Source organism: Castor canadensis, chromosome 3 (assembly GCF_047511655.1).
Source record: "Castor canadensis chromosome 3, mCasCan1.hap1v2, whole genome shotgun sequence".
Lineage (NCBI taxonomy): Eukaryota > Metazoa > Chordata > Mammalia > Rodentia > Castoridae > Castor > Castor canadensis.
The window spans coordinates 32,985,838-32,999,552 of NC_133388.1; the positions used below are offsets into that span (position 1 = coordinate 32,985,838).

General features: G+C 40.5%; 1 protein-coding gene and 1 pseudogene across 6 annotated transcripts in view; one reads left to right on the forward strand and one right to left on the reverse strand.

Annotated features, from left to right (window-relative positions):
- The window catches only part of Ptgr2 (prostaglandin reductase 2), a 22,879-nt gene extending 20,324 nt beyond the window's left edge, over positions 1–2,555 (reverse strand). For 4 of the 6 annotated variants that reach the window (XM_074067575.1, XM_074067576.1, XM_074067572.1 and 1 more), the window contains exon 1: positions 2,415–2,555. The gene's annotated coding sequence lies outside the window, so the exon portion shown is untranslated. The remainder of the gene's footprint in view (positions 1–2,414) is intronic. The other 2 variants (XM_074067573.1, XM_074067571.1) reach the window with 2 other exon arrangements.
- Positions 2,556–11,953: 9,398 nt separating this feature from the next.
- LOC109688409 (large ribosomal subunit protein eL38 pseudogene) lies at positions 11,954–12,166 on the forward strand (annotated as a pseudogene).
- The last annotated feature ends 1,549 nt before the right edge of the window (positions 12,167–13,715 follow it).

Sequence of the window (13,715 nt, forward strand, 5' to 3'; positions counted from 1 at the left end):
AAAATTAGCATGCAAAATGAGATACACCAAATTCAAGACTTAAAAGGAGGAGTGATGGCAGTGTTAGAATGATTCCAAGTGTGTGTGTGGCAGGGGAAATCAGCAAATCCTATTTGTCTGGTATGAAATCAAGTAGGGTTCCAACTGGTGCTAAGCACTATTCCAAAATAATAGATTGGAAGCTCCAGTGATAGACCACCTGCCTGGCCCTGAATTCAAACCCCAGTACAGCCAAAAAAAAAAAAAAAAGTCACCAAAATAATGATGAGTAACTGAAAAATTTTGCTTTGCTGCCAAACATAAAGAGTGCCTTTTGTGCCTATGTTGCAGCTTAGTATAAGGGAAAGATCACTACCCTAAGGAAGAGTAGAAAACATGTACTACTTTTAGCCAAGTGGGATCTTGGAAAAGTCCTTTCTCTCAGCTTGTTTTCTGAATGTTAAGTGCCAAAGAACTGAGTTAAAGAATTTGATTCTTTATCTTGTTTAAATACAACTCCAGCCCCAAACACCACAAGGTTGATAATATCATTTTCTTTTTTCTTTTTTGGCAGTATGGGGATTTGAACTTAGGGCTCAAGCTTGCTAGATGGTCTACCACTAGAGCCACTCTGCTAGCCCTCATCTTCATTTTATAGAGTAAAAAGAGGTTGAAGAATTTGTCCAAGGTCATATAACTTGTTATATAACACACTGGAACCCACACTCACACACTATTTTCATAACATGAGCTTGCTAATAATGTATGGTTCTGAGGAACTGAGCTGAAGGCTGCACATATGCTAGACAAGTGCTCTACCACTGAGCTCCACCCCAGCACCTAACATCTTTTCATAAAACATTTCTCTATCCTTGTCTTGTTCAATTACTCTGCCACAAACGACTCTGTTGGCCCTTGCCTTGTCCTGACTCTCTGCCCAAGTCTTACATGTGAGCATTCCTGCATGGCTGTTCCCTTTCTAAGTGACCTAACCTTCCTCTGCAGCTCCTACTGAGGCAGGATACATCAGGGAAACTGAGGCATGGGGAAATAATACTTATTTACAAATAAGTATTGTACTAATGAATAGCTTGATTAAACACAAACAGATACTGCTTTCTTTGCTTTAAGTCTTATGCTCCTTCAACAGCTGCAATATTTAGTAAAAAGGAAAAGGGGGGGGCGGGGAGGTCTCTTTCTTTGACCTTGCCTATTTGAGCAAAAATAATTACTGCACTCTGATAACTGATGAAGGCTATCTTAAAGAAAGACACTTGTCCGGGGGAAAAAACTCTTGGGAAAATGAATCATCTGGGCACAAAAAGTGTCTACAAAGAAAAATATGGAGTGGGGGCTGAGGGGGAGATACAATGAGGGCAATGTAAATAATGTACAATGTAAGTCTAATCAGAATTGTTACTAGGAATCTCCCCCCTGTATAATGAACATATCCTCATAAAAAATTTATAATTAAAAAAAGGAAAAAGTTACTGCAAGAATAGACACCTGTCTTGAAGGCAGCATCTGGAAGACCCATCCTTTGTTTAAAGGGATGTTCAAACAACTATGTCATAGTGATCCAAATTTAATGAGCCAACCTTGTAATCTTTGGACCTAATTGATAAAGACAGAATAACAGCAAAAACAGTTAATTATATGCCAGGTGTCAGAAAAAAGGAGAACACCTATCCTATGGTGAATTAGAGCCAAAACTCATAATCCACTTTTCTTTCCATAAATACCCCTGGTGTCAAAATTGCACGGATGTCTCCCTCAGAGCACCCAGCTAATAAGAGTGTGCCTTTGTTATCTGCTTGCTTGCTCACTAACGCTCTGCCAAACTTTCTTACTATTGTGCCTTGTCCAAAAATTTTATTCTGCGATAGAAGTCAAGGTCCTGGGACAAAACCCTAATTTAAAGGGAAACTTTACAAACACCAGCCATCAGTAACACAGCTACCATGGAAATTACTAATAGTCTGCGTCTCTAGCCTAGAACTTCAAACCGACTATCCGGATGGTGAGCGGGAAGAGAATGAAGCTTTGCTCAAAGATTTACGTCCGCCCCCGGTGCCTGACCCAGGGAAGGGGTTAAAATCCCACAGACACCTCAAACACAATCAAGTCCTAACTTGAGGCTGCTGACCCCTCGCAACTTTTTTGTTTTTCCTTCGGTACTGGGGTTTGAACTCAGGCCCTTCACCTTGAGCCACTCCACAGCCCAATTTTTTGTGATAGGGTTTTTCGAGATAGAGTCTCATAAACGATCTGCCCAGGCTGGCTTCGAACTGTGATCCTCCTGATCTCTGCCTCCTGAGTAGCTACGATTACACGCGAGCCACCGGCACCCGGCCTCCCCTCGCAATTCGTATAAACAAAAAAAAAAAAAAAACCCTGCTTTTCCGGCATTCCCTATGCTAGTGTCTAGGCAATACCGCTAGCGTCGCCAGTAGCTCCAGGAACACGCCTGCAAGTCACTCACGCCTGGAGCTTCCTCCCTCAGCTCCGGTCAGCTTCCGGTCCCTGCCACGTTGCTCACCATCACGGAGCGTGGAGATCTCGCGAGATTTTATGAGAAACCAGGAACTGCCTGGCCGCGCGACCTTGGCTATTCGGTCACACTACGCAGGCGCAAGCTCTAGTCCTTCTCCGCCCTCTTTGCGCACCCTAGGGGAGGATTCCGAAGTTTAGAGAAGTAGTGTGGGAGGCAGGAAATGCTGACCTTCAAGGATAAGCCCTAGTATGGGCAAAGTGTATTAATAAATTAACAGTTGCCAGAACCCAAAGAGCAAATGGTTCAACCTTGACCAGTGCGCTCACATCAGTACCGGGGATTGAACTTGGAGCCTCATGCAGCTCCTGCAAGTATTGAGCTACATTCACAGCCTCTTGAAGGAATTTTATTCGTGTTATGGGCTTGCTGGATCTCGTATTGGGAAGTTACCGTGAGAGGGATATCAAGCCTACCCCTGTTTTTGTATGTGGGGAACCTGAAGCCCAAACTACTGATGTGGTTGGACCACCCGCCTTTCAGTGAGCTAGGGGCCATACTGGGGTTAAAAACTCTCTCCAGGTTGCTGACTCTGGGCTTTTTGTTGTTGTTGTTTGTTTGGTGTACTGGGGTTTGAACTCATGGCCTCATACTTGCCATGCAGGTGCGCTACCACTTGAGCCACTCCGCCAGCCCCCCTCCTTTTTTTTTTTTTTTTTTTTTTTTTTCTTGGCCCAGGGCTCTTTAGCTCTGCGTTTTTTTTTTTTTTTTTTTTTCATTTTTCTTTTATTATTCATATGTGTATACAAGGCTTGGTTCATTTCTCCCCCCTGCCCCAACCCCCTCCCTTACCACCCGCTCCGCCCCCTCCCGCTCCCCCCCCTCAATACCCAGCAGAAACTATTTTGCCCTTATCTCTAATTTTGTTGTAGAGAGAGTATAAGCAATAATAGGAAGGAACTAGGGGTTTTGCTGGTTGAGATAAGGATAGCTATACAGGGCATTGACTCACATTGATTTCCTGTGCGTGTGTGGTGCCTTCTAGGTTAATTCTTTTTGATCTAACCTTTTCTCTAGTTCCTGGTCCCCTTTTCCTATTGGCCTCAGTTGCTTTAAGGTATCTGCTTTAGTTTCTCTGCATTAAGGGCAACAAATGCTAGCTAGTTTTTAAGTGTCTTACCTATCCTCACCCCTCCCTTGTGTGCTCTCGCTTTTATCATGTGCTCATAGTCCAATCCCCTTGTTGTGTTTGCCCTTGATCTAATGTCCACATATGAGGGAGAACATACGATTTTTGGTCTTTTGTAGCTCTGCGTTTTCATTCGCGAAGAATTCCAGATTCCTGAAAAATGAATTACCTAATATGGGCTGATTTCTCAGTTTCTTTAATTATTAAGCACCGCCTTTTATACTGGACTGTGTTGAGCAAGGCTTATTCCCAGGACTGCTTTGGGACCCCAGGGACTTCAAACCCTGAGTAATCATCCTGAATTAGGCAGGTATAGGATTACTGTTTACATTGCATTTTGGTAGGAGTTAATAGAGCAACCCAAATCCTCTTAAAGAGTAGCTGAAAGATGTCTATCCTGGTGAGCCAGGGGGCAGGAATTACACAGGTTGGAACTCCTGGTAGAGTTACCCTCTGAACATTTTCACCTCATGCTTGCAAGGCAGGCGCTCTTACTGCCTGAGCCACTCCACTAGCCCTGTTTTGTGATGCATTTTTTCAAGATAGGGTCTCACGAACTATTGCCCAGGCTGGCTTCAAACCTCCACCCTCCCGATCTGTGCCTCCCGAGTAGCTAGGATTACAGGCGTGAGACACTGGTACCCGGCAGGAGCTAATCTCTTTATCTGTCAGGTACCTATAGACGTTCACTAGCCTGTCCTTGTGATAACTTGAACCAATGAGAACGAAAATAGTATAAAAGTAATAGTATAAAGTAAAGGTGCTCTACAACGTTATTTTAGAAAATCTTTCAAAGTGGATTTTTTTTGGGGGGTGGTACTGGGGTTTGAACTCAGGGCTTCATGCTTGCTAGGCAGGCAACCAACTCTCAAAGTGGAAAAGAAACCCTGCAATATTAGTTTTAGTTCTCTTGATTCAAGGGTCTGCGATTTTTCTCCCTAGAATTAATTTCTGGTCCCCAAAATTCAAGGAATGAGGAGGATTTACAGGTGTATTTTCATCTCGTTTCTCTTCTAAGTTTTCTCTAACACTAAAGACAATTATCATTTGTGTAATGCTCAGTTTAAGTTAGATAATGCTAAATATCATTTTTCTCTACATGATTTAATTTTCAAAACAACCCTATTATTATCATTTTCATTTTACAAATGAGGAAACTGTTAAGTCAGTTAAGTACTAAGTTAGGTTAGCTAACTACTAAGTAAAGACCAAGTTCTACCTGAGTCCAAGTATCTAACCTGTTTGCTATATTTATCATAAATATAGAATTCCCTTCATTTTCCCCTCTCCAGACCTTTTTGCTACCTCTCTTTCATCATTCAAGCAAATTCCTGAAATAATACTTTTCCAGACTTAACTAGAGGGAGGTGTCAATTTTTTTCATCTCTACCTACCCAAAAATGCTATAATATATATTGTTTCACTCAAGCATAATAAATATAAGCATTTAATCTGATAGGTTTGTATATTCATTTACTAAATGAGTTTTAAATTAAAATGACCTCATATGACTTCCTGTGTAGTCCTCTCTCTCAGGTTGCAAATTACACAGGAGAAAGAATTCAAGGATGCCAACCTGCATAGTGTATAGCATTCAGTACACCATCAGAGAGAATTTGATGCTAAAAAAATATCTTTCCATGGAAGTGATCATTGTTCGTAATGACACAATGCAAACCTAAACATACATTCTAGAGAAACAGCACAGGGTAGAAGAAAAAAACACCTGTCTCCCCATTAGTCTGTAAGATTCTCAAGGTCCATGTATCTACTGACTGTTTTTCTCAACCTCCCAGCACCTTTTATTATATCTGGCCTAGAAGAAGGTGCTTCATAAATAAATGGTGAATGGATGAAAAGAACTTTCATGCTATAGATTTGTCTAAATTTTACAGAAACTGTCAAAAAACACGCTAGAGACACAGGCTGAGGCAGGAGGATCACAAGGTCTTGGCCAGCCTGGATTACATAGGGTTTGAGGCCATGCTGGGCTACATAGTAAGAACCTATCTTAATAAAATAAAATAAATGCTAGAACTAGTGCTTTGAGTTTTTTATGGAAATATAATTCACATATCAAAATTGTATACTTATATTCACATATCAAAATTGTATACTTGTAAAATTCAGTAATTTTTAGTATATTCACAAGGATGGCTTGCCAGCAACATTATCTAGTTGTATACTATCTTTATCACCCCACACCCATAGCAGTCATCCTTACCCATCCTCCTCCAGCCCCTGTGATCTCTATTCTACACCCATCTTCATGAATTTGCCTTTTCTGAACATTTTATATAAATGGAACCATGTAATATGTTAGAGCCAATTTTTGTTATCTTATGAATTTAGTTCCCCTGTTGAAGAACACTGTAACAGAACCCTGAATTCAGGCTTAAATGCATTTTTGGGGGGTGGGGGAATTGAACATTTAGGAAAGATAATACTTCTGCCTGTTACAAAGTATCTTTTCAGAGTTTTCTGAAGTAAACTCTGAGGAGAGGTTTAGCCTGCAGGGTACTTATTAGGGAATGTCTTTGGGATCCACACCAAGGAAGAAAGGAGAAGAAAGCAGGGTTGGGCAAAGGAAGCAGTTAAATGCCACAGGAAGCCAACTCCATAGGAAGCTTGGAACTAAAATGGCCATACTTGTCCTGTTTTGGATCTGAAGTTTCTCCTACTGCGTTTAAAGTTACTCTAGTAATCCATCTCATAATTGCATAGCATAATTTTCTTTCCTATACCTCCTGTTGGCATGACCAATCTTTTTAGATATGTTAATGCTATAAGCTCCTTTATTAATTTCTTCTTCCATTTCTACCAGTAAAATTTAGTTCCACTAACCTACTTTTTTTGCTTATGATACTGACTAATGAAATCCAGAATCTGACCTTAAAAATTCAATGTCTTGAGCCAGGCATGGTGGTACATGCCTGTAATCCCAGCACTCCAGAGGGGAAGATAGAAGGATGGCCAATTTGAGGCCATCCTGGGCTACGTAGTTTGTCTACATACATACCTTGTCTAAATAGTTTTCAAAATGAGCAAAACAACTCTCAGACATAAATCAGATTTCTCCTTTCCTCTGAAGCTAATAATATTTTTCTGTGCTATAAAGCCACTTCAGACAATCAGTCTTTAAGATGTATATGGACATTATATGCACATATGAATAAAATAAATTAAAAAAGATGTATTCGGTATTAAGAACATTCATAAAATTACCAATTTGTGTAGATATTTATAAATGTGATCAACTTCCTCTACTCTTCATTAACATAAATCCACCCTTGGAAGTACAATATGAAAAAACCTTCAAAACTTTTAGAAGTTCAGAAATTCTAGGTCATATGGAAATAGCCTTCAAAGACAAATCCTTTTTAATTTTTTTCTTTCTTCTTAGCAAATATTAATTTTACAAAGTGGTTTCATTGTGCTATTTTCATATATGCATAAAATATATTTTGATCAAATTTACCCCCTCTGTTACTCATCCTTATGAGTAAGCCTTCCCCCCTTTCTAAAACAATTTCTAATAGTTTTCATTATTCTATTTTCATAAATGCACAGGAAGGATTTCAATCATATTCACCTCCTCTTCACCCTTTCCTTTTACCTTCCTATTGATTTCCATCCTGAACATCCTCCTACCTTGCATTCATTTCATTTATCTTTTTTTTTTTTAAGGTCTAGATTCTATATATGAGAGAGAACATACAATATTTGTCTTTCTCAGTCTGGCTTCTTTCACTTAACATGATGATTCCCAGTTCCATCCATTTCCTGCAAATGACATAATTTCATTCTTCAAGGCTGAATAATGCTCCATTGTGTGTATGTTTGTGTGTGAATATATGTATATATATGTATGTGTGTATATATATATATTTATATATATATCACATTTTCTTTTTTTTCTTTTGTGGTAATGGGGTTTGAACTCAGAGCTTTCACCTTGAGCCACTCCCCTAGCCCTTTTTTGTGGTAGGTTTTTTGAGATAGGGTCTCATGAACTATTTGTCCAGGCTGGCTTCAAACCACAATCCTCCTGATCTCCGCCTCCTGAGTACCTAGTATTGCAGACGTGAGCCACCAGCTCTCAGCCTTCACATTTTCTTTATCCATTCATCAGGTGGTAGACACCTAGGCTGATTCCATAGTTTGGCTGTTGTGAATTGTGCTGCAGGGATCTCTGTTGTATGCAGATTTACATTCCTTAGATATATGCCTTTAAGAAGTATAGCAGGATCATATTCTATTTTTGGTTTTGAGGAATCTCCATACTGATTTCCATAGTGGCAGCTGCACTAGTTTACATTCCCACCAATACTGTGTAAAGGTTGTGTTTCCCCTACATCCTTGCCAACATTTGTTGGTTTTTCATTTTCTTGATGACTGCCATTCTCACAGGAGATGGAATCTCAATGTTGTTTTTTGTTTTGTTTTGTTTTGGGCACTGGAATTTGAGTTCAGGACCTCACACTTGCTAGGCAGGTGCTCTATCACTTGAGCCACTCTACCAGCCTTTTTTTGTGTGTGTTGAGTATTTTTGAGATAGAGTCACGCAAACTATTTACCCTGGCTGGCTTCAAACCATGATCTTCCTGATCTCTGCCTCCAGAGTAGCCAGAATTACAAGTGTGAGCTATGGGTGCCCAGCATCAAAGTAGAGAAATCTTTAGGGGCTGGAAATGCAGCTGAGTGATACAGCACTTGCCTAGCCTTTGTGAGGTACTGGGTTTGATCCCCAGCACCACAAAAAGCAAAAGAGAAAGAAGCCTTCAAACATTGTTGTATTATTACTTATCACTGCATACAAATCACTCCAAACTTAGTGACTTAAAACAGAAACATATAGTACTTCAGAGTTTGTTTGTATGGGTCAGGAATCTTAGCACAGTTTAGCTGGTTACTGCCACTAAAGGTCTCTGCAGCTGAGTGCCAAGCTGGGCTGTAGTCTTGCAAGAAGCCTCAGCCGTGGAAGGATTTACTTCCAGGAGTCTTACATGACTCTCTATTCCTCATGAGCTGCTGGATTAATTGAGGGCCTTAGTTCCTACTTGGTTCTTGGCTGGAGGCCTCTCTCAGCAAATAAAGATGAACATGCATGTGCTAAATGGCTGTTGCTTCCCCAAAGCAAGAAGTCCAAGGGCTGGCTCAAGTGATAAGGCGCCTGCTTAGCAAGCGCTGGGCCATGCATCCAAACCCCAGTGCCGCCAAAAAAAAGTCCAAAAGAGAGCTGGAGAGAGAACACATCCATGCACTCTACCACCGGACTACACCCCCAGGCTTTCTTCCTAATATTAAAGGAATTTTATGATTTTTGCTTTTCTATTTTTCCCACTTACTTTCTTAAACTGGACCCCAACTAAAAGACTTTGATATGGGTGCCAGTGGCTCACACAGGTAATCCTTGCTATCCAGGAGGCAGAGATCAGGAGGACCTAGTTTCAAAGCCAGCATGGGCAAACAGTTCACCAGACCCTATCTGGAAAATACCCAACACAAAAAAGGGCTGGAGGAGTGGCTCAAGTGATAGAGTGCCAGTCTAGCAACAGTGAAGCCCTGAGTTCAAAGCCCAGTCAGTACTGGGCTGGTAGAGTGGCTCAAGTGGTAGAGCATCTGCCTACCAAGCATGTGGCCCTTAGTTCAAACCCCAGTACTGTCAATTAAAAAAAAAAAAAATCAAACCCCAGTACCGAAAAAAAAAAAACCTGAACAACAACAACAAAAAACACCACCAAAGAAGCATGCGCCCCAGCCAGATGGCATGGAAGTATTGACTTCTTTAAGTCCATTTATAAGTTGTAAAGCCAGAAAAATAGGGGCTAGGGTGACTGGCAGGTTTACTTAACACATCTTTATCATATACCCTGGAGTATTCTGCGCATGTGTTTATGCTAATTTTAAGTCTTTAATTGTACGTATGAGATGTGACCAATATTCATAAGGTCCTAACTAGAGGACTTTGCTTGGGAGGTCAAACTGGGGACAGGTCTCCTTTACCAAGCAAGTTAAACCCATAGCTGCCTCTTTGGACACTATCTTGTAAAGATATTAGGACTGCCAGGGTATTTACAATTTAGAGGGGACTTATTGGCTTAGGGCTGTGCTGGGGGAATAGGATGTCTGTGTTTAAGAGAAGAGAGTTTGGCCTGGTGGAGTGGCCCATGTGGTAGAGCACCTGCCTAGTAAGCATGTAGGCCCTGAGTTCAAACATCAGAACTGCCAAAAACAAACAAAAGTTGTGACAAGAGTCCTTGGTAAGTTATTTTCCCTGTTTGCTGGCCTGCCTCATGATTCTTTTGATTTTGAGCACCTAGCATGAGTTTTGTTTTGTCTTTTTACAAAAATTTTTTCAAATTTCAAAGGATACTTCAGAGTAAGAAAGAGCTGATAAATCAAACTCTAGGCACAAATGAGAGTTCTAAGGGCTACAATCAGTTATGTAGACCTCTCTAATTCAACTCAGGACTGCATGAATGGATTGCACTCATTCTGACCCTTGATAAGCATTTCTTCTACATGGGAAGAAGGGTCTAGAAAATGAGTATGGTCAAGAATCGAGTGTAAAATCACAAAGTGTCAGTTCTCACTGGGGAAATCTAGTATAGGATCTACTTGTGGGGCTTCTTGAAGAGTTGATTGGGAGCCACTGTGGTGATGCACACCTGAAGAGGATGAGGCAGAGGCATTGAGAGTGGGAGGCGTTGGGCTACACTTTTAGCCAGATATGGTGGTTTACATCTATGAGCCCCGATATTTGGGAAGCAGAGGCAAGAGAATCTTGAGTTGTAGTCCAGCTGGGGCAAAGTTTTTGAGACTGGATCTCAAAAACAAAATACAAAACAAACAAACAAAAAACAGGGCTGTGGCTCAAGTGGTAAGAGTGCTTGACTAGCATTTTGGGTTTTGATCCCAGTACACACACACACGCACACACACACACACAATTGATTTAGAGTTTTTACTTTTCCTTACAGATCCTGGGGAGCTATGTAATGTTCTTAATTAGGAAGATGGTTCAATTAAAGTGCTGATGTTACCTTTTGATTTCTTTCATTATTCGACATTTTTCCTGAACAAATAAAGAATTCCCTTTGCTAAGTTAAAATATCACAATAAAAATTGTTCAATTTTGCCAGGCTCTGGTGGCTCACACCTGTAATCTGAAGCTACTCAGGAGGCAGAGATCAGGAAGATCAAGGTTCAAAGCCAACCTGGGCAAATGGTTTTCAAGACCTGATGAGAACACTCATCACAAAAAAGGACTGGCAGAGTAGACTGTCTGCCTAGCAAGCATGAGGCCCTAAGTTCAAACCCCAGTACTGAAAAAAAAAAAAAAGTTCCATTTCCATGTAAAAATAACCAACTTTTATATGGAAGAACACCATAAACTAAGTGAAAGGCAAATGATTAACTTGTGAGGTAAGCTAGAAAATAGAAAAAAAAAAAAAAGTGCCATGGGACTCCTCAAACCATGTGTAATTTATTCTCAGCACATCTCATGCTAACTCCTTATCTAAACCCAATGCTATCCTTTGCTGTTGTAAATTGTAAGATAAGAAGCCTTGGGATAATTCCCCCCTTCATTATCTCTCTGATAAAAATATAAATATTGATCACACCCCATGTAGTGATTAAAATACCTAAGAGCTAGCTTAGTAACTGTCAATCACCCTAATCCCACTCGTGGTGATTGCCCAAATTCCTCCCCACTCCTGATTATTGGTGCTCAGAAACTGCCCAGGTTTTCCCCCTTCCACAGGTTAGTGCAATTTTTAAACGTCTTACGATTGGGAGCTGTCTACCTTCCACCTGGCTCACCATACATAGCCTTTTGTAATGCCTTTCCTTAACCGTTAATAAATTCCACTTCCTCCTTTAATACATCCATATGTTCTTCCTGGATTCCTCCATGCAGGACACAAGGATTTGGAAATCTTCTGATCAGGGACCACGCAAGGGCTAGTGGAGTTGCTCAAGGGGTAGAGCGCCTGCCTAGCAAGCAAGCATGAGGCCCTGATTTCCAATCCCATGCTGCCAAAAATAAAAGCTAAAAAGAGAGACCATGAAACCCTACAACGTTTGCAATTTATGTCATTCAGAGATGGCTAATACTCTTAAGGTATAAAAGAGCATTTTACAATTGAACAGAGGGACCAAAAAATCTAAAAGAAAAATGAACAAAAGACAGCTCACAAAAAGGGATATAAAAATTGTCCTGCTTTTTCCATTCTCTCCGGTTCTCCTTGCTTGCTATGCAAGTCTGCCCCTCTCTGTGCTGCATTGCCATGCCTCGAAAGATTGAAGAAATCAAGGATTTTCTGCTCACCACCAGGAGAAAGGATGCCAAAGTCTGTCAAGATCAAGAAAAACAATGAAAAAGTGAAGTTTAAAGTTCTGCTGCAGTAGATACCTTTACACCTTGGTCATCACGTGCAAGGAGAAGGCAGAGAAACTGATGCATTCCCTGCCCAGGTTTGGCAGTGAGGGAGCTGACATGAACCAGATGCACAGAACTGTTAATAAAATCTTGAAATGTCAAGAAAAATCATCCTGAAATATGTGAAAATATTCGACTTCATTAACGAGAGACATCAAATTAAAACTTACCCTTTCTTATCCACAAGACTAGCTAGAATTCAAATACTTAACAATACAGTATGTATTTGTGGCAACCTTATGGGCAAAACAGCACTCGCATTTATTATTGCTTTGGAAAGAAAAACAGAGTAATCTCTATGAGGGGAAATTGGCAATTTCATCTATATATCCTTCAACTCAGCAATTCTACTTTTAGAAATTTACCTTGAACTTATGTAGATAGATAGCTAGGTAGATAAATTGATCTTAATATGTTCATTACAGCATTATTTATAAGAGCAAAATTTTGGAAACTACATAAATGTCAAAGCCTCTGAGATTGATTGAATAAATTATGGTAATAAATACAGTGGAGTATTTTGTGGCTGTAATAAAGAACAAGGAATATCAGTATGAAGTAATATTCATGATTTCCAGGAAGCATTACTAAGTTTAAAAAAAGGTACAAAAGATCATATATAGTATGCTATGTTTGGGAGCTTTTTGTTTTTTGTTTTTGTTTTGTTTTGTTTTTAGTACTGGAGATTGAACTCAGGGCTTGTGCTCTATCACTTGAGCCACATCCCCAGATCTTTTGCTCTAAGTTTGTTTTTCAGGTGGGGTGTCCAGCCAACTTTGCCCAGGCTGACCTCAAACCATGATTCTCCTGCTCTCCGCCTCCCAAGTAGCTGGTATTACAGGTGTGAGCCACCACACCCAGCCTAAATCCTCTTTTAAAACTTTACTTATTTTAAGGCTGGCAGTATGGATGGAGTGCTAGAATGCCTTCCTAGCAAGTTCAAGGCCCTGAGTTCAAACCCCAGTACTGTCAAAAAAATTTTTTTCAATGCTGGAGATAGAAGCCTGGGCCTCATGAGTGCTAGGCAAGCACTCTACCTCTGAGCTACAATCCTAGTCCAAAGTCCTCTTTTTAAAGAATACACCCAAAAGACTGGGACGCAGGTGACTCCAGAGGCGCCTGCACACCCATATTTATTGTGGCAATATTCACAATAGCCAAGTTATGGAAACAGCCAAGATGCCCCACTACTGACGAATGGATTAAGAAAATGTGGTATCTATACACAATGGAATTCTATGCAGCCATGAAGAAGAACGAAATGTTATCATTTGCTGGTAAATGGATGGAATTGGAGAACATCATTCTGAGTGAGGTTAGCCTGGCCCAAAAGACCAAAAATCGTATGTTCTCCCTCATATGTGGACATTAGATCAAGGGCAAACACAACAAGGGGATTGGACTATGAGCACATGATAAAAGCGAGAGCACACAAGGGAGGGGTGAGGATAGGTAAGACACCTAAAAAATTAGCTAGCATTTGTTGCCCTCAACACAGAGAAACTAAAGCAGATACCTTAAAAACAACTGAGGCCAATAGGAGAAGGGGACCAGGAACTAGAGAAAAGGTTAGATCAAAAAGAATTAACCTAGAAGGTAACACACATGCA